This window comes from Triturus cristatus, chromosome 6, assembly GCF_964204655.1.
Source record: "Triturus cristatus chromosome 6, aTriCri1.1, whole genome shotgun sequence".
NCBI lineage: Eukaryota > Metazoa > Chordata > Amphibia > Caudata > Salamandridae > Triturus > Triturus cristatus.
The window spans coordinates 201,250,014-201,269,570 of NC_140589.1; positions in this window are offsets into that span (position 1 = coordinate 201,250,014).

Below are 19,557 nucleotides of genomic sequence, written 5' to 3' on the forward strand. Positions count from 1 at the left end.
GACCATCAGCACATGCAAGGTGCACATTGCACCACCATCCTGTCCTTGCATAACCCACATCACACTACAGTCTGATGTAGCAGCCACACTCCGAGCTATGTCCATCCGCACATCTAACGCCTGCTGTCAGACATACCCTGGGCACACACACGACACCTTTGCATGCTGAGTGTGCAACTCCAACTGCCTACACTGCGCTGCCCTGCCTTCCAGGCCCTGTCACACCAACCAGGTCACGTCCCTAATACTCCCCACCGGCTCTGTAGCCCAGCAAGGGCATGGGAGTGGGACTCAAGACTTCAGCATGTAGTAAGGTGTCATCGTCTGGGACATGGCACAGGTATCATCTCTCAGCATGTCAATATACAGAGTGTCCAGGACCCCCCTCTCCACCATCACATGCGCACAGCACCTCATCATCAGCTCGTATGCCATTGACAGCCAGGTGCTCCTCACCCTCAACAAAGACACAGACATTGGCAGTTCCATCATTCAAGTATGCATAAGATCCATTGATGAATGGCTGAACACGAGCCACCTGAGGCTGGACTTGTACAGGACTGAGGTGATCATCTGAGGATTGTCCCCTTCCAACTGGGTCAAGTGCTTGTGTCCCACCCGCAAGAGCCCTGCACAAGCACCCAGTGGCCACACACAAAAGATGGTGTGCATCATGTTTGGCTCACTCACATTTGCCATGCTAGCCCACAGCATCTGTACCTCATGCTGCAACGCCCTCTGCATTATGTACATGATCCACAGATAGATCCACTGCAAGAAAATTACAGACCATCCCCCAGGTCCATGACAAGATCCGTGTCAAATACTGCCCTGCCCTCTACGGAGCAAGTACATCCAAACTCCCAGGTAACTTGTCCACATCCAGGGTGCATCTGCACACCTCAGCTTCAACACCCTGCGCCCCAGCCACCTCACCGTCCACCATAGATAGCTGCAATGGATCACTGTCTGCTGCAGGATGACCTCCGCACTCCCCACCCACACTCAGGAGGCAGTCCACAACCCCGACCCCAAACCAACCTTGTACGTCTGTCATCCTAGATCCCGTTGGGCCATCTCCGTGCATCCAACCTTGCCCTGGCCACCGTTCTTCACATCCACCGTACTCCAGCATACAGGACATTGTTCTCCCACTTGGCCACACATACCTGGGACTCCCTCCCCGGGAACCTCCACATGAGCCATGACCTCTACGCCTTGATGATAATCTCCCAAATAGGGCTGTCCGCACATTTTAGCAAGCACCCCCTCAGCAGCCAGAGGCCCTCACAGGTGAGTGTTGTGCTCCATGCCTACATTGAATGATACCTTGTGACCCATGTGTGTCCTGTACCAGACTCTGATCCCAGGGTATGGATGGCTGGAGTTAGTTCAACACTCAGGCATAGTTTGACATTTCCACACACATATGTCGTTGAATAATGCAAAATGACAGGAACGTCCCATGACCAAAGTAATATATTTATTTGCGGTGGGGTACGTGTTTTGGTAGATGAAATTAGGTGCTCTACTGGGGGAATAGAATCCAAAGTTCACAGGAGGAGATGGTATCCTTGGCATTGGAAGTCATCAGAGTCCAGGGCACAGTGTTGGTCATCATTGGTCAGACTGTGACCAGCAAGTCCATGTGGCAGAGAATGTCATTGGATGAGGTGCTGCTGGTGCGCCAGAGGGCCAGGTGCCAGGCCAGGTGACCTGGGAGATGTGGATGGTCCGCTGACTCTCACGGTCTTTTCCGTGGACGAGCCACCTTCCTCCGAGGACCCTCAGATGCAGGCCTTGACGATGCTTGGGACGCTCCGTCAGACGAATCCTCCTCCTCCTCCTCCTCCCTGGCACAGGGAGGGTTGCCCATGCTTTGGGCGATCTGACGGAGTGATTTGCTCATGTCCCTGTGCACCGCCAGGAGCTCAGCCAGTCTTGCCTCCATCCGTCCTTGGTGTTGTTGATGACTGGCATGATGCTCGACCTGCAGGTTCTTTATCTCATCGAGGGTCCCCTGCATCTCTGAGAGTCTCGACACAACCTGGTTGATGCCTCTGTTGTCACGCCGGTATGAGTCCAGGATGTTGCGTATGTGTGACATACCGGCGTCCTGAGCTGGCTGGTCAGGTTCGCGCCTCCGCCTGCCTCCACTCCCACCACTCCTGCCCACTTGAGCCTGGCCTGCCCTTGTGGGCACATCGGGTCTACGGGACCCCTGAGGGATGGCATTTGCAGGGTTGCCTGCCTCCTCCTGGGTGCCCAGAGAACCTTGTCCCTCCTGGTCAGACTGGCTCTGTTGTTCAGTGCGAGCAGGGCTCCTGGGTGTGTCCTAGGATGTGGCAGGAATGGGGGCGGTGGTTGGCACAGATGTACTTGACGCAGGTGCTGCAGGGGCTTGGGCACCAGAGGGTCCAGGTTGGTCGGGTTCATCCACGGAGTGGTGAGAGTCGTTGCTGCCGGTGGGATCATCTTCACGCGGAGCCTGGGACTGTGATTCTTCCCCCCCAGTGTTGGGGGGAGATCGACGACGTTGTCCTGTGTGTGAGAGAGAGACAATGTTAATGGTGTTTCATGCGACATCTATGTTTCATACATATTCAAGTTGACACAGTTCCTCCAGGTAGTTGGTTGTGCCTAGCATTCCTCTCAATGTCCACTTGGGGATGGGTATGTTGCGGGGGACAGATTGGGATGTTCTCCTGAGTGTTTGACCTGTAGATTGTTGGCTCTGATGCTTATTTGGCTATGGATTGGTCTTGTTGTGTCCATTGTGGGAGTGTGTAAATCCGTTGCCTACCCCGGGGGTGTGTGCTTGTGTTGTGGGGGGGGTTGTGAACGGGCCTGCTGTTGTGTGTAGTGTGAGTTGTCATTGGGTCTCCCAGGTGATGTGTCTGTCCCCTCATGGTGCATGCTGGCATGACAGTGAGTGTGAGTTCCTGTGCTAGATACCTGTGCTTGTGGAGTTGGTGTTTGAGCGTACAGTGGTCCCAGGAGAGCCTTGTGCTGCATACAGCAGGGCCAAGTGTCAGCTACCTTGTCAGTACTTTGCCAGTCCCTGTGCATTGTGCATGGGTATGTACCTATGCCATATGGGCTGAGGGCATTGGTGTCTGCGTCTCATTTTCACAATGTGTTGTGTGGGGCCCACCCTCCCAGCCTCCCGGACATCCAGTCTTGTGTTTGTGGTTGTTGTAGCCTTGGACATGGCCTTGCCTTGATTTGTGAAGGGTGCATGGAGACGTTAGTGGCATGAGCGTGGTTTTTGAGTGTGGTTGTGTGCGGTGAGTGCTTGGGGGAAGTTGCGTGCATTTGGTGTATATGTGGTGTGGACCCCATTGCCCCCATGTTACGTAAGTTGTTTGTGTACTCACCTGGCTCTGCGACTCCTTCGACTCCGTGTACTCCCACCGGCGGTAGCAGGGCCATCACCTTCTCCTCCCAGGGATGATAGTGTACGGGTCTGCGGGGCGGCCCACCTCCAGTGATGTTACTCTGGGCATATTCTTCGTTCATTTTCCTCTTGACCGCCCTGTGCAGATCGTGCCACCTGGCTTGGCATTCTTGCCTGGTCCTTCGGATGGGCGCAACAGCATTCACCTGATCGACAATCCTCTGCCACATGGCAGATTTTTCAGCTATGCTGGTCTGTCTGACCAATGTTCCAAACAGCTGTGGCTCGACTCTGATGACTTAGTTGACAAGGAGGTCCAGCTCCGCCGTTGTGAACTTTGGATTCTTGTCTGTGGGCATGGTGTGGGGTGTGGGTGTGGGTGTGGATGGTTGTGGGTGTGTGGGTGTGAATGTGACGGTGTGTGTGTGAATGTGAAGATTGGGATGTTTGTGAAGGAGGTTGTGTGAAGGTGTGTGAGTGAAGGTGTAGTGAAGGTATGAGTAATGTAGAGTTGTTTCTCTGTGGGGTCTGGCAGCAGTGGGTCTGTTGCAAAGGCTCATGGGTTGTGTGTGTGGGTCCTTTTTATTGGTCCATTTTTGGGTGTGGCTTTGTTTGAATTTTTGTGGGTGTGTTATAAGAGGTGGTTGTGATTTAGGGCCTCTGTTTGCCTGTTTGGATGTGCCAGGTCAGTCATTGAGATGTATTTTGTCATGTAGACGTGTTTTGTCGTGTTGTGCGAGTCGAATTGACCCTCCTTGTGCTGTTTTACAGTGACCTGGTTCTGTAAGAGTCTTTTTCGCGTAGGTACGATCCGTACATACGCGATGCTGGGTGAGGGTGCTGGGGTACGGTGTTGGAGTGCGGCACGTACATGCGGTGGGGGTACGGTGCGTACACGTGCGGCCCTGGGGTACGGCGCGTACATGCGGAGGTACGGCGCATACATGGGGGGGGTAAGGCACGTACATGCGGTGGGGGTACGGTACGTACACGTGCGGGCCTGGGGTACGGCGCGTACATGCGGAGGTACGGCGCGTACAAGCGGGGGGGGTAAGGCACGTACATGGGGGTACGGCGCGTACAGGTGCGGGCCTGGGGTACGGCGCATACATGCGGAGGTACGGCACATACATGCGGAGGTACGATGCGTACATGGGGGGGTACGGCGCGTACAGGTGTGGGGCTGGGGTACAGTGCGGACAGGGGGGTAAGGCGCGTACATGGGGGGGTACGGCGCGTACATGGGGGGTACGGCACGTACAGTTGCGGGGCTGGTGTACAGTGCGGACAGGGTGGTGTACGGTGCTGACATATTTGGGGGTGGGGGGGGCTGTACGGCTCGTACACGGGCATAAGTTTACCCGTGTACATGTGTGCTACTGCGTTGGCTCCGTACGGGCCATTTTACGTGCGATTGTGTATTCGGACGGACGGTCGGGATCGTACTTGCTCGCTCGGACTTGTGTTTTACGATTTGCACGTAAAAATGTCCGGCTCACTCTCGTACACTTTTCCCGACGATATTCGGACGTAAAAACTTTCCGACGCACTCTCGTACACTTTTCCCGACGCTATTCGTAGTTATTTTTCACGTACGAATCGTACTTGGCCGTTTGTACGGTACTTGTACGACTCGTACGTAAAAAAATACGGATACGGGTCATACGCAAATTATTTTTGACGGATCGGAATCGGCACCTTTATGTCAGATACTTTTTTTTAAATATATGACATTTTTAGAAAGAGTAACATTTATTTTATATTGCAAACATTTTAAACAAAATTAAACACATATACTTAGAAATACAGTGACATTTTAGAATAAAATATTTTTATAGTACAAGATTGCTTTTTCATTTTACAGTGATTGTATGTCGCATTTGTAAGTCAATATTTTTGGTACTGATAGTACAACAGTGATATTTTGGTATCACAATATTTTCGTAGTTGATATTTTAACACAAAACTAAAATCACTTGGGCATCAGCCCATAGTCTGCAAGGTGATTTATGTAATTTACTGTATTTTAAAGTAAACTGGTGAAGCTATAGCACAGCTACACTTAGAAAATAGGGTTATGATATATAGGAAAGACTAGCCTTGACATACCTATCTAAATAATAAGAACAGCCTTTCCAAAGATCATCACTTGTATTTAGTATAAAAAAAATGCATAGCAGCTATGCCCACTGGTCATACCTTGTTCCATCCCGCCTCACCACCTTCTATTCAGGAACATCTACAACGTACTTGTACAGATGTGGCCTACTAGTAGATTTGTACCACATCTGGCGGGGCTCCGATAATGGCCATATATTTTGAAACTACATCATAAATAGGCCTGGGAGAAATTCTTATTATACAAGAGTAATCGGAGTCATTTTGATATTGTTACTCTTTTGTCGCAAAATTAGCAAAACTTACACGACTATGCCTGTTCACGCAATTATGAGTAATTCGGCACAAAAATCCTACAGAATGAGCATGGGAAAAACAAACTGAGCGAGACTGAGCGACTGCTGGTTGTTGCTTTTAGTGATATTTTAGTCACAGAAAATGCATCCTCGGTTAATTGAGTATTTTTTCTTGTATTTTTGCTGTAATGTCACGTAATTACACAACCGCATATTATGCGAGTCACTCCCACCCCTAATTTCAAAAACGCTATGGAATAGATAGTGTGCTTTTTCTCCAAGATCTACTTGCAGTGCTTTAAAGAAATAAAGATGGTAAAAATGCTAGCAGTAATGCCTATTCAGGTATACACATTGAAGTCTATGTTTAAGCCTTTGTTAGTTCTCAGTTATAACTAGTATTCAGAGTACACAAATAATAGAAATGATTGTTGCTTCAGTTGGAAATGTTATGCGTAAAAATAATGATATCATGTCAGCAAGATACTATTGATAGTACCGAATTTCACGGTTTTCCCATGGAATTGGAGAGGACACCCCAATTGAGTAGTATCCTGGAGGTTCAACAGGAAGGTACTGTAACTCATTCAGAGTATGGGACGCTTTTATCTTGGAATATTGCAGGTCTAAAATCAAAGACTAAGGACCCTGATTGGACATCATTTATTAATCTTTATGACGTATGCTTATTCCAGGAGACCTGGCTCCTAGAGGCCCAGTATTTTCCTGGGTTCTTGAATTTCAATGTTTTGGCAGTAAAGGGCAAAAAAGGGCAAAAAAGGGCGCCCTTCAGGCGGTCTTACTGTTTGGATCAAGCAGGTCCTTGGCGTTACTGTCAAGGAGTTCTCTACTTTAAATCCGGATATGCAGCTCATTAATGTCAAGTTTAATAATGGGAAATCACTAGACATCTATAATGTTTATGCTAGAAGCACTGGTGGTAAGAAGTCTGATACCATAGCTTGCCTTGAGGAACTTATGTTTCTCTATTCTCAGCACTCCCATGTAATTATTGGAGGAGATTTTAATACTACTTTTGAACCCTTATTTGGCTCTGACTGGAGTGTTTCGGACGAAGAGGACAGTCTATGGGGTATCCCAAAATTAGACCTTGATCCTGTCAATCGTTGGTCTGAAGTGGCAATTCAGATCCATGCCCTTTGTCTGAATAAGGGGCTTCGAGCAACTAATGGCAGGTCTGAGCAAGATAAAGTAGGGTCCAAACTTTTATGGTTTAAATCTGTTTATTGATTTTATGCAAACATTGAAACAAAACCCACATCCCGGTAGGCACAATGCCAATGAGACAACCCAGTTGCCTGTCATACCGCTGCCAAAGGCAGCAAGCGTGAAGCGGGCCTACAGAAATAGAAGAAACATACAAACACCCAATAACATCCCCCTCCCTCCTCCCCTCCCCTCGTCCATAGTAACAAAAGGAGTGCGGATACCTTCTAGGGATCAGCGCTGCCGCTTACGACGGCCCTGGGAAGCGGCCCCTGGAATCTGTGTGTCTGCTAAGCGCAACAATCGAAGGTAACGGGGGCAGGTCAGCTCACGAAACTCTGACACCAGTAGGGTCAGAAAGGGCCTCCATAACTCAGGGAATTCAGACCCTCTACCAGCTGAAGTGAGGGTGAGTTTCTCCATGCCTAGCACTAACCAGAGTCTTTGGAGCCATCCGGAGAAAGTTGGGAGCTGAGCAGAGCGCCAATGTGTCAGTATGTTTTGTGTCGCTGCGCCTAAAGCAATGGCAATCAACCGGCCTCTCCGAGACTTGAGTGGGTATGTTAGCGCGTTGGGCAGACCCAGGAGGACATAGGCGGGAAATCGCGGGAGCTGCGTCTCCAGGTGGAGGTCTATTTCGTCTAGAACCTGGGACCAGTATGGTTGTATGCAAGTACAACTCCAGAGAACATGCTCCAAAGTGCCCACTTCTCCGCACCCCCTCCAACACAACGCACTCCGACGAGAGTCGAAGCGATGCAAGCGCTCCGGCGTGTAGTACCAATAAGTGGCGAGTTTAGTCATGGTCTCTGTAAGTCCCATGTGGTATGCCGAGTGCCGTGCTCTATGGTAGATGCCTTCCCACTCTTTGTGGCTCAGGGATCGACCTAGGTCCCTCACCCAACGAGTCCTGCTAGCGTTGTATGTGTGTGCGGTAGTGTCTAACAGCATCTTGTAGAGATCAGAAATAATTTTCTTATCGGACGTACGCGTTACCAGCCATTTTTCATAAGGGGTCAGCAGGCGCTGTGCCTGGGGTCTGATCTGAGGATGGAGTGCCCAATGTCTGACTTGCAAATAGGCCAAGCGCTCCGATTCCGGGATGCCGTAGTGTTCCCTGAGCTGCGGGAATGTGATGATGCCGTCAAAATCAAAAAGATGACCCAAAGACCTACAAGAGGAAGAACGCCAGGCGCGAAAGGTCCGCGCGTCGGCACCAGGGTGAAACTCTGGGTTATCAAATATTGGGGTGAGAGGCGACGGAAAGGAAGTCAAGTGATGGGTAATGTTAGTGCGATCCCAGGATTCCAAAACAGTGCTGGTAATGTGAGAGGCATAAAGATTGGGTGGTCTATGCTGTTTACGGAGAAAGGGAATGCCTTGTAGCGGCCTGGCTGCCACCGCCTGGTCCTGGAACAACCAGTGCTTCTCCGATTCCAGTTGGTGCCATTCTACTAAATACCTAAGCTGAGAGGCGTGGAAATATAGCTGGAGGTCAGGGAGCCCTACCCCGCCCTGTTCCGGCGGGAGAACTGCTACTGCGTGTCGGAATCGGGGTTTGCGGCCGTGCCAGATAAAACGAGCAAGATCCGCCTGAGTCTGTTGGATCCAACCCGACGGGGGGCGAAGAGGGAGGGTCTGGAAGAGGTACAGAATCTGCGGAAGCACCGTCATCTTGGTGGCCGCGATCCTGCCCAGCCAGGAGAGTGTGCAAGTTTTCCACCTGTTCAATTCTTTGCGTATGTGGGACCGGAGGCTAGAGTAGTTAATGTCTGCCGTGGCCTGGAGGGTCGGAGCCAGTTGAATGCCCAAATAGGGGATCGAGGCAGATGCCCAGTTCATGGTATGCTCCTCCTGAATATGGGCCAGAGTGGGCGGGGAAAGTGAGATGTTAAGCGCTATGGATTTGTCCAGGTTGATTTTAAACCCCGACCCGCGCGCAAAGCCATAAAGCTCGACAAAGAGAGCGCGTAAAGCTGGTATTGGGTCGGATAGGGAGAGCAGAATATCGTCCGCATAAAGACTAATGGTGTGAACGTCCCCTCCAAATTTAATCCCAGTGATAAGGGGGTGCCGCCGGACTCGAAGGGCCAGGGGCTCCATGTAGAGCGCGAATAGGAGAGGTGACAGGGGGCATCCCTGCCGGGTGCCCCTACTTATGGGGAAGCGAGAGGAGGTATAGCCATTAACTCGGACTGTCGCCTGGGGGAAACGATAACAGTTTAGGATTCTGGTGCGCAATTTCTCCCCAAAGCCGGCCTGTACCAGAACCATCTCCAGATACGGCCAGTGCACTCTGTCGAAGGCCTTCTCCGCGTCAATGGCTAGGAGCATATATTCCCCTGGTGTGCGGGATGCCTTTTCAATCAGATGTAGAACACGCTTAGTATTGTCGCTTGTTTGCCTCTGAGGGATGAAGCCCGCTTTGTCAGGATCAACCAGCTGGGCCATATGCCGGCCCAGTCTAGTCGCTAAGATGCTAGTGTATAATTTAATGTCTATGTTCAGCAGGGATATGGGCCTGTAGGCGCCACAGGTGGTCCCGTCCTTCCCCGGCTTGGGGATGACCACTATCGCGGCCTCTAACATTTCCCTTGGGAGAGCTCCCATTCGGTCAAAGGTATTGAACAAGCCCGTCAGGAGTGGGGCCACCAGGCCGCAAAATGTCTTATAAAAGGCAGCAGTGTAACCATCCGGGCCCGGCGACTTACCCAGCTTGAGGCACGATATTGCAGAGATGACTTCCTCTGTCTGAATAGCCCTATCCAAGTGATCCGCTTGCGCTGGGGTTAAAGAGGGCATATGGGCCGCGTCTATGTAATCAGCACTGCACTGGGTTTCCAGGGGCTCCCCTGCGTAAAGGTCCGCATAAAAGTCTCGGAATACTTCTGCTATGGCCGCATCGTCTGTCACCGCCTCCCCCCCTGAGGTCTGAATTGTGTGAACCCCCCGCTTCTGGCTGGTCTCCCGCAGCTTGTTTGCCAGAAGACGACCGCATCTATCCCCCCCTGTATAATACGAATGTCGTAGCCGAATGGCCGCAAACTCAGCCCTGTCTTGGTCTAAGGCTGCAAGGTGCTTTCTCTCTACGCATAGCTGTCGCCAAGCACGGGAGGCGCCCGTTCTTTGATGCATCTGTTCGAGCTCTGAGACGCGCTGGGACAGTTCCGCCCGCTTTCGGCTTCGCTCGCGGTTTTGGGCAGAGGAAACAGCTATGAATTCCCCCCTCATGACTGCTTTCAGCGCCATCCACTGTGTTGCCAGAGTCGTGTCCGAGTTAGCGTTGTGAGTGAGGAAATTTGTGATAGCTGTCTGGATTTGTTTGGTGACGGAGGGTTGGTGTAGCAGCGTGTCGCGCAAGCGCCAGTGTCGAAGGGGCTGCAGGGAGGGCGGAAGCTGGAATGTAGCTAGGACCGGGGAGTGATCTGAGAGGGAGGCCGTTAAAATTTCAGTGCTCAAGGCATGGGCCTGGAGTGGCAGGGAACTGAGAAAGTAATCCAAGCGTGCGTACGTTTTGTGGGCCCCGGAATAAAAGGTATAACCGCGACTGGTCGGGTGAAAGTGGCGCCAGAGGTCCGACAGCCCCACATCTCGAAGTCGGGCCCGTCCGATAGCTGTGAGAACCCCCTTTTGCCCAGTTCTCTGACAGGAACGATCTAAGGTGTTATCAAAGACAATATTGAGGTCGCCACCCAGCAGCAGGCGGCAGTCTGCGGCCGCCGTGGCTTCCTCGAGGGCCTGGAGTAGGAATGCGATCTGTCCTTCATTGGGTGCATATATGGAGCCAACCCCAAAGGTCACCCCCCCCGATAGGAATTGGTATGTGAGTAAGCGGCCCTTTATCTCCGCCCCTTTTTGTAGGACCCTACCGGGAAAGGAGCGGGACACCAATATAGCTACCCCAGCGGATTTGGTGTTGGCAGAGGAGAACAGCTGCGTAGGGAAGGCCCGGGATTGTAGCCGGTGGTGGTCCTTAGCCAGAAGGTGGGTCTCCTGTAGGAGGCATATGTCCGCTCTCGAGTGTTCCAGGTAGCTGAGGATTGCTCGCCGTTTGACGGGGTTATTCAAGCCTCGGACATTTAGCGTGAGAACTTTAAGAGGGGTGTGCCGCATCTAGGGACCAGGGGTAGAGCAGGTAGCGGTGCAGGCAATCAGCCACACGAAGCACAAGAGAGCGACAACCCAGACTGGCGGCTCGACAGCGCGGCAGCATATGAGGTGCAATAGGGATATATGGACGAGGGAGTTTGTACCCCAAACTAACCCCAATACCCATTAATAAACAACTGATCCAGCGATAAAAACCACTGGCAAAAACAAACAAAGAAGTCAATATCCATAAAAATTGTCCGTCTCCTTGGATAAACCAGGAGAGCGTCTGTATGGGGGCCATAATGCGACCAAGGGGGAGAGGCTCGGCCCCCCCGCCGTCCACCGGAATGTCCCGGACCATGTGCGGTAGAGCATGTGTGTCAGCCGCTCACTCGCCGCCGGAACCCGCCCCGGCTAGAGCGTCCGTCGCGGAGGCCAATGCATCTCGCTGGCTCTCAGCTATGTCAATTTTGTTGGGTCTCCAGGCTCGCCGTCTCCCGCCCTGACGTCGCCACTCCGATGTAGCGGCCTCGTGCCCTGAGCCGATGCTTTGACAGTCATCCTCCCCGCTTGGCGGTGGCAGGGCCAGCAGTCTGCAAGATTCAGTGAGTGAGCGTAGCTGGTGGAGCTTGCCATTTAGTCTAAAAATGAGGCGGAAGGGGTGACCCCACGAGTACGGGATACCCCGCTGCCGGAGGTGTTCAGTCACTGGGCGAAACTGCCGGCGGCGCTGCAAGGTAATCAGGGCCAGGTCTTGGTATAGCACCGGTGAGTGCCCCCTGTAGGAGATAGGATGGAGGGTTCTCGCCTTCGTAAGGATCGCTTCTTTGGTTTTAAAGTCTTGAACACACACCAGTATGTCCGCTGGGGGGGCATTAGGCCCTCGAGGCGGGCCAACCCTGTGTGCCCTGTCCAAGACGATCTCAGTGCCATCCGGGGCGGCCAGAATATGGCGGAAGAGGCCTGCAGCGAAGGCGGGGAGGTCCCTGGTGTCGTCCGATGTCTTCACTCCCCGGATACGGATATTATGTCTGCGGGATCTGTTTTCCAAATCTTCCAGGTGAGTTTGGATGTCTAGGTGTTGATCCCGCAGGCGGAGAACCTCCTGCTGAAGTGTATTAATGTCCGACACGGTGGTATCGCTCTTGTCCTCCAGGGTGGCCACACGCTCCCCCACGGCATCAACATCACGGCGGATCTCCTTTATCTCAGCCGTGAGGTCAGCCTTCACCGTCTGCAGATCCGCCCTGAGGGTTTGGAATAGGGACTCCATGTACGCTTTAGTGATCGGCTCATCCCCGGCACCTGGAGGGCGTTGAGGTGTCGCCATCGCGGGGGCCACGGCCACGGGGCTGGATACAGGAGGAGTGCGCCCAAAGATGTCCCTTAGAGGTTTCTGCTTCCTCGCCCTAGATGAGGGCATAGTCATAGGGACTCCGCTAAAGGGCTCGCACCAAGAGGCACGCCGGACCCGCTACGAGCGGGGGGGACCAGGACACAAACCCCAGTAGGGCGGATCCAAAGTCACGAGCCGTCTCCAGGCCCCCACCCCGTGCCGCCAAGTAGGGCCAAGCTGAGTGTCTTGTGGGGGTGCTGGTCAGGGAGCCACACTGTTCATGCGAGTATTTGGAGGGGAGGGGCCCACACACCCCAAGGCCCGGTGTCCAGCACTACCATCCGCGGGTCTTCCACCGGGTCGCCGCTCAGCCCCAGCTATCCGGCTTGTCACCCCTCCGGTCGGCGCTCCTCCGCTGTGCAGGGCTAGGGCCGGCCACCCAGGTCCTCTCCCGCCGCTGCGCAGGAGGGCTGATAAATGTAGGCGTCTCCTACCTGGGCTCGGCCGCCGCGTGTCTCAGTCTCAGCGCTTCCGGGCTCAGCCAGACCGTGCTACGGGCCGCTCTCTCCACTTCAAGCCGGGGATCCGGTCAGGCCTCCACCACGTGTCCGCGATATAGCGCCGCCGTACACCGCTCTGCCCCGAACCAAGAGACGGGCACTGTCACCACCGCTGCTGGGCTCCGGGATACTCCGGGGAGGGGAGGAAGGCAGTCCGCGAGGGTAAAGATGCGTGTGGAGGGCCGCCTGATCCGGGCCCCCCCAGCGCGGCCCTCCGTCCGCCCCGGGGCCCCGTCCGATCCTCGCCTTCTTCTGGGGTTACCCCAGTGGGCAGCGTCCAGTACCAGCCCAGGCCTCGCTGACGTGGGGGAAGAACGACCTCCGCTCCGGGTCCGCCGAATCCCAGGGCTCCACAGTTTCCGGCAAGCCGCCTCTCCTCGTCACCCAGGTCGCCGCGGCCCCAAAGCCCCAGTGGCCCACCCGGCGTGCCAGCCGGCGGGCCTCAGGGTAGAGGCCGGGATAAAGGTTGCTGGCCTCGACGGTCCTCACGCGGGGCCGCCGCTCCAGTGAAGCCGCCACAGGACGCCCTCCAGGCGCCGGTCTGGACGCTTCGCTGCCGCCTCGCTCCGGGCCACACAGAGAGGTCGGACGCCGCCAAGCTCCACGGCAGTCAGAGTCGGCACCTCCCGGGACAGTCCGCGCCAGTGCCAGCGGTCATCCGCAGGTCGCTCAAGGGCTAAACGAAGCTAATGTCGGTGGACGGCGGGCAGGAGCTCCAGCAAACGCGTCCTACCTCGCCGCCATCTTGGCCACGCCCCCGGGTCCAAACTTTTAAGAGTGGTTCACGTGCCAGTAGAATCGATTACATTTTGTTATCCCTTGAACTATGGGATGATTTGAGAGGTATGATGATTATCGATAGAATGGAGAGTGACCATAATCCTCTTTCTTTGTCACTCCTGTTCTGGGTGAACCCTATTGTTTGCCATGACTTGTCTGCTCAGATCCAACAAGATCTAGTCATTGTGAATGCTATGCGCCATGTTAGATGGGCAAAAGTAGCTCAAAGTCACGAAAATCTTAATTTTATCTTAAGTAGTTTAAACCTTGCCATACAGGAACTAGGGGCAGAGTATAAAAAGAGTGCCTTAGATTTATCCCGTATGCCTGGGATAAAGATCCAGGAATCTTTTTTCCTAGAACTTAGAGATATTTTTGTGATGCAATGTAAACCAAATAAGAACAAGTATGATTCTTCCCCACGCTGGTATACTGCAGAGTGTAGAGAAGCTTGTTTGAACCTGGGTATTGCCCTTAAAAGTGGTGTAAGTTCCAGTGTTCGCTCTGCAAGATATGTCTATAAGAAAGTAATACTAAAATCCAAACGAGCATGGGATGATCAAAGATGGCAGGAACTCAGGGAAGCAGGTGCCCAACATGATTCTAGACGCTTTTGGTCAGTTCTTAAGTGGGGGAGTGGGGGTAATCCTGACAAACCCCAAAACTGGGTTTCGCAAGAAGCATGGGTTGAGTATTTCGAGTCCCTTTATGCCATTGGAGAGGGTCTGAGCACTACCCCCGAGTTTCAACTTGTGTTCTATAAGGATGAAGCTTTTACCTTGGGTGATGTCGATAATGCACTAAAACTTGTGGTCCCAGGAAGGGCACCCGGTATGGATGGAGTTCCAGCCGATATCTTCCTGAGTAATAGTGAATCCTGGGGAAAGTATATACTAGTATTGGCTAATTTGATTGCTAGAGGCGCCCCGATACCCACCTCCTGGAAAGGTGCTGAAATTATTCCGATGTTTAAGAAAGGGAATAAGTCCCTCCCCGGTAACTATCGACCAATTAGTTTGATTGACAACACACAAAAAATTCTGGGTAGGTTGATTTTGAATAAAGTGTTGGACTGGGCCTCTGAACATTTAATCCTTTCCCATTTGCAAGCAGGATTTAGAGCCCGAATAAGCACTATCGATCAGGTGTTGCATTTTGCTATGCTCCACTGGAAGACTGTACTTTTAGAAGGGGGCAGCCTATATGCTGTCTTTATTGATTTAAGGGGGGCTGTGTAGGACAAGTGACCACTCAGTTCCCTATACAGAAGGGGGTTAGACAAGGCTGTGTTCTTGCGCCAACTTTATTTTCTATGTATATTAATGATGTGGCTAAGATATTAATTGATGCAAGCATAGATGCCCCTATATTGGCAGGTGCTAAAATTCCTATTTTAATGTTTGCCGACGATTGCCTGATTATAGCTAAAACCCCGAGCGGACTTCAGAAATCTTTAAGTATTTTTGAGGACTTTTGTTCAGCTCGTGGGCTAGAAGTAAGGGGCATATGTATCAACATCACCATTTGCTATTCTCAAATAGCGATTTTTAAAGAATCGCTATTTGAGAATTGCAAAACGGGATGTATTTAAAAAATTGCAAACTTTTTGCGATTTCTTAAAATTCCTTCATTGCGATTAGCAAATTGCGAAATCGCAATTAAGGAATACCTGCCCATTCATTTCTACGGGCCAGGAGACCCATAGGAATGAATGGGAAGTAATTCTCAAATAGCGAATCGCAATTTGCTAATCGCAATTTGAGAATAATTTCAAAGGTGCAAGGGTGTCATGATGACACTCTGATGCACCCCTGAAATTAGCATGTGTGTGCATATGGCGCACATACATGCCCTAAGGGCATGTATGAGCGCCACGTGGCACTTTGTAAAATTCAAAAAAGTGCTTTTTGAAAGGAAATCGCAAATTACCACCAACTGGAAGTTGGTGGTAATTTGCGATTTCTTAAGGATAATTCGCACAACTTGGGTGCTTTTTACATATCATTTAAGAAATCGCAATTTGCGATTTCTTAAATGCTTACGCAAAATTAAGAAATCGCTAAATTAGCAATTCCTTAATTTTGCGATGGGATTTGCCTCATACATCCCGATTACCGATTTTTTTATCGCAAACGCTGTTATTTTGCGAATCGCAGCGTTTGCGATTAAAAATTCGTTGGTACATATGCCCCTAAATGTTTTAAAATCAAAATTTATGTCTTTTAATCAGTCCAAATCTTTCAAGGGCAAAATATTTGTGAATAATCTGCCACTTGACCAGGTTCAAGATTTTATTTATTTAGGTATTTGTATCCAACATGATTGGGGCTGGAAGAAGCAGGTAGATTTGGCAACCCTTAAACATTCTCAACTCTCTGGTGCGCTGAGTAAAGAACATACTAAATCTTTGACAAAACCAATCGACCCGGCAGTCCATGTGTATGATGGAAAAGTGGTTGGTGCTGCGCTCCATGGAGTTGAATTATGGGGGTTTGAGAATCTACATAAAATGTCTACTTCAGAAAATAGATTTTTACGCAATCTTACTAAATTACCACAGAGTACTCCCTTGTGCCCTTTGTTTTATGATCTAGGAATGAGACCAATAGCATTAATTGCCTCGTTTCGACCAGTTTTATTCTGGCGGCGATTATGGGTTACCCTGGAACTTGGGCTCTTTGCTCTTGGCCTTATGGACATAATCAAGATCAATATCTTCCACAAAGTTAAGTGGCTTTATAGGATATATGAGACGCTTAAAGAGTTGGGTGTAAAAGATCTGTGGGAGGACCCAGTAAATGCCAGGTTCCCGTCAAAGCAAGTATTGAAGGCCTTATATTGGGAAATGGTGGCTATCCGAGTTTATAGAAGCACAGCTCCGCTCTCACTAACAGGTGTATTTCTTGATTTTAAGGACACGATTTCTCTGGCAACTTTCTGGGATGATATTACTAATTCTCTGGATAGGAAGCTTTACTTCCAATTTAGAGTTGGTAGTCTTCCAGTCAGAGAATTCACATCTAGATGGTCCTCGAGAAACATGCTCAATTGTCCGGGCTGTATGGCATCTACTGAATCAATTAATCATCTTTTGTTTCAATGCCCATCATATGTACTTCCGCGACGGGCCTGGATAAAACCGATGTGTCGACAGTTGGGCACTAGGAATGCCAAGGTAGCAGTTAGAATTTTGTGTTCCACTGAAATTCCATGTATTTATATATCTGTTGCTAAATTCCTTGGAAGGGCCTGGGTGATTAGAAGTAAATTGTTGGCTGGGCAGATTCTCTAAAACCTTGAATTATGAATCATGTTGTAATACTATTTATTTTTTTTAACTATTTTTAATATGTACTTCTCTTTTGTATTTATATTTAATCTCTGTATGCTTTTATGACAATCGTCGAATAAAGTTAACTTGACTTGACTTGATATCATGTCACCTATTTTATTATGTTTAGCATGTTGATAATGGCCTTAGATGTTGCTTTTGGAAATTGGACAAAATATTGAGTTAAAAATATCAAGTTGCAGAAATATCGAGTTTTTAATATCGTGATACAGAAATATTGGGTGCAAAAATGTGGTTGATAAAAATATTGTTTTTCTAAGGTAAGAAATATTGTTGTTTAAATTTATGTGTTTTAAAGAATATTTTTATTGTATATATTTTATATTGTTTGTATAATTGTTAATGATTTTAAATATAGTTTGTAATTTTATGTTATTAATATTTTAAATTTAATTTTAAAATAGTAATTTATAGGGTTGCAGCAGGTTGTGAGGTTTGCGGCGGTACAGGGTTGGAAGTTAATTAATTATAATTAAGAAATTAGGTTTTTTTCATTATGTCATTATTATTAATTATTTATTTGATAATTAATTATGTTAATTGTGTAATTAATATTTTTAAAGTTATATTTTAGGTGTGGGTTGTGGAGTTTGTAGGCACATAGGATGGGAAGGTAATTAGGTAAAAATGTATTTATAATTAATGACTGATTTATTATTAATAATTTAATTGAAAATTAATTATGTAAATTGTGTAGTTAATATATTTTAGGTGTGGTTTGTGGGGGTCTAGGGTGCAGAGTTAATTAAGTAATAATTAATTAATAATTAATTATTAAATTTTTAATAGATAATTAATTATGTAAACTGTGTAGTTAATAATTTATTAAGTTATATTTTAGGAGTGGGTTTTTGGGAATTTAGAAGGGTAGGGTGGGAAGGTATTTAAGTAATAATCAATTAACAATTCAATATAAATTTATTAGTATTTATGTTTTTATCACATAATATGTTAATTGTGCTATAATATTTTATTTTAGATATATGTTAAATGTGGGCTGCTAGGTAAGTGGGAGTATAGTGTTGGAATTTAATGAAATAATTATTCAATTTTTTTAATTGATTATTTTAGAAATGTATAATTATTTAGATTCATTGATTTTTTTAATGTATATTTAATTTTATGGTAATGGTTTTATCATTTTAGTAATTAATACTTGCATTAAAATATGGTATGTGTTTGAAGTGAAGTATGTTCCCTACTGTTGCACAGACTGGAGTAGGAATAGTAAATCTGCCCATCCTGAGTCGCACAGACTGCAGTGGGAATAGTATTATCTACTGGCGGTCGCCAGTAGATAGTTATAATTAGGACCGAGTTCCCATAGTAAATCTGAAAATTCTATTTTGAATAACTTTGGCGCCGGTTGATTTATCTTCGTGAAATTTTCAAAACTAATGGGGCGCTCCGCTCAGCTCCTACCCTGAAAGTCTCGGGGTGATTCGTCAAGCGGGGGCTGAGAAAAAAGGGGGGTCCCAAAACACATTTTCTCCATGAATTTTCCCATAGGACCTTTAGTCGAAGGTACAGCCCGAACGGCTGAACAGAATTTCTTGAAATTTGGCAAAGAGGTAGTCCTCAGGTCAGGCGTGTGCCTTTTGCATATATGGTGTAAATCCGTTCAGTAGTTCCTGAGAAAATCAAAAGTAAAATCACATACATATCTGGACGGAGCCACACACACATCTCATCGTGAGATCTGATAGGCTGTCAGCACTTCATCCAAGAAGTGTTGGCAGCCATCTTGGGACCAATATACATGATAGCACCTCATTAAAAAGCATTGCAGTTAATAGAAGGTTTTAAGACTTTAGTTACATTATAAATCATTTGTTGATGGTACCATACTCATTTTAGGAATTGTGGTGTGTTCTAAGGTGATTTTACCATGTGAAAAAGCCTTCTGCTGTGATATCATGAATCATGTTTGAGAGAAAACTATTTTCACATGCTTTTCCCACAGAGGTTTGGAAGGTGATCTATAAGCTAAACTGAGAGCATAGTTTCTGTAAATTCACATTATCTTTCTCAGTCATGTGAGAATGAAGTCTGACATTCTCGGTAAAACATGTACATCCAACAAGGGCAGAGACTGTCAGTTGATTCCTTTGTGTTCTACTGCAGCTTCCCAGAGTGTTCTAAAGAACAACTAGAGCGCTAACAGTCCTACTTATGACAAACGTATAGCACACCTGAAGCCATCTTGGTTGGCATAAAGTGGTGACTCTTAAAACATTTAATTTAAAAAGGAACAACATGAGGGGGTTCATTTTGCCATAGAAAGTATGATTAGTGCTGCAGAAAGAAAAAATTAGGGCACATTTTGAGTGACTTCTCAAATACTCTTCTATTTCATTAAAAAATTCTGACATGCAGACTGAAACATGCACTTTCAATAC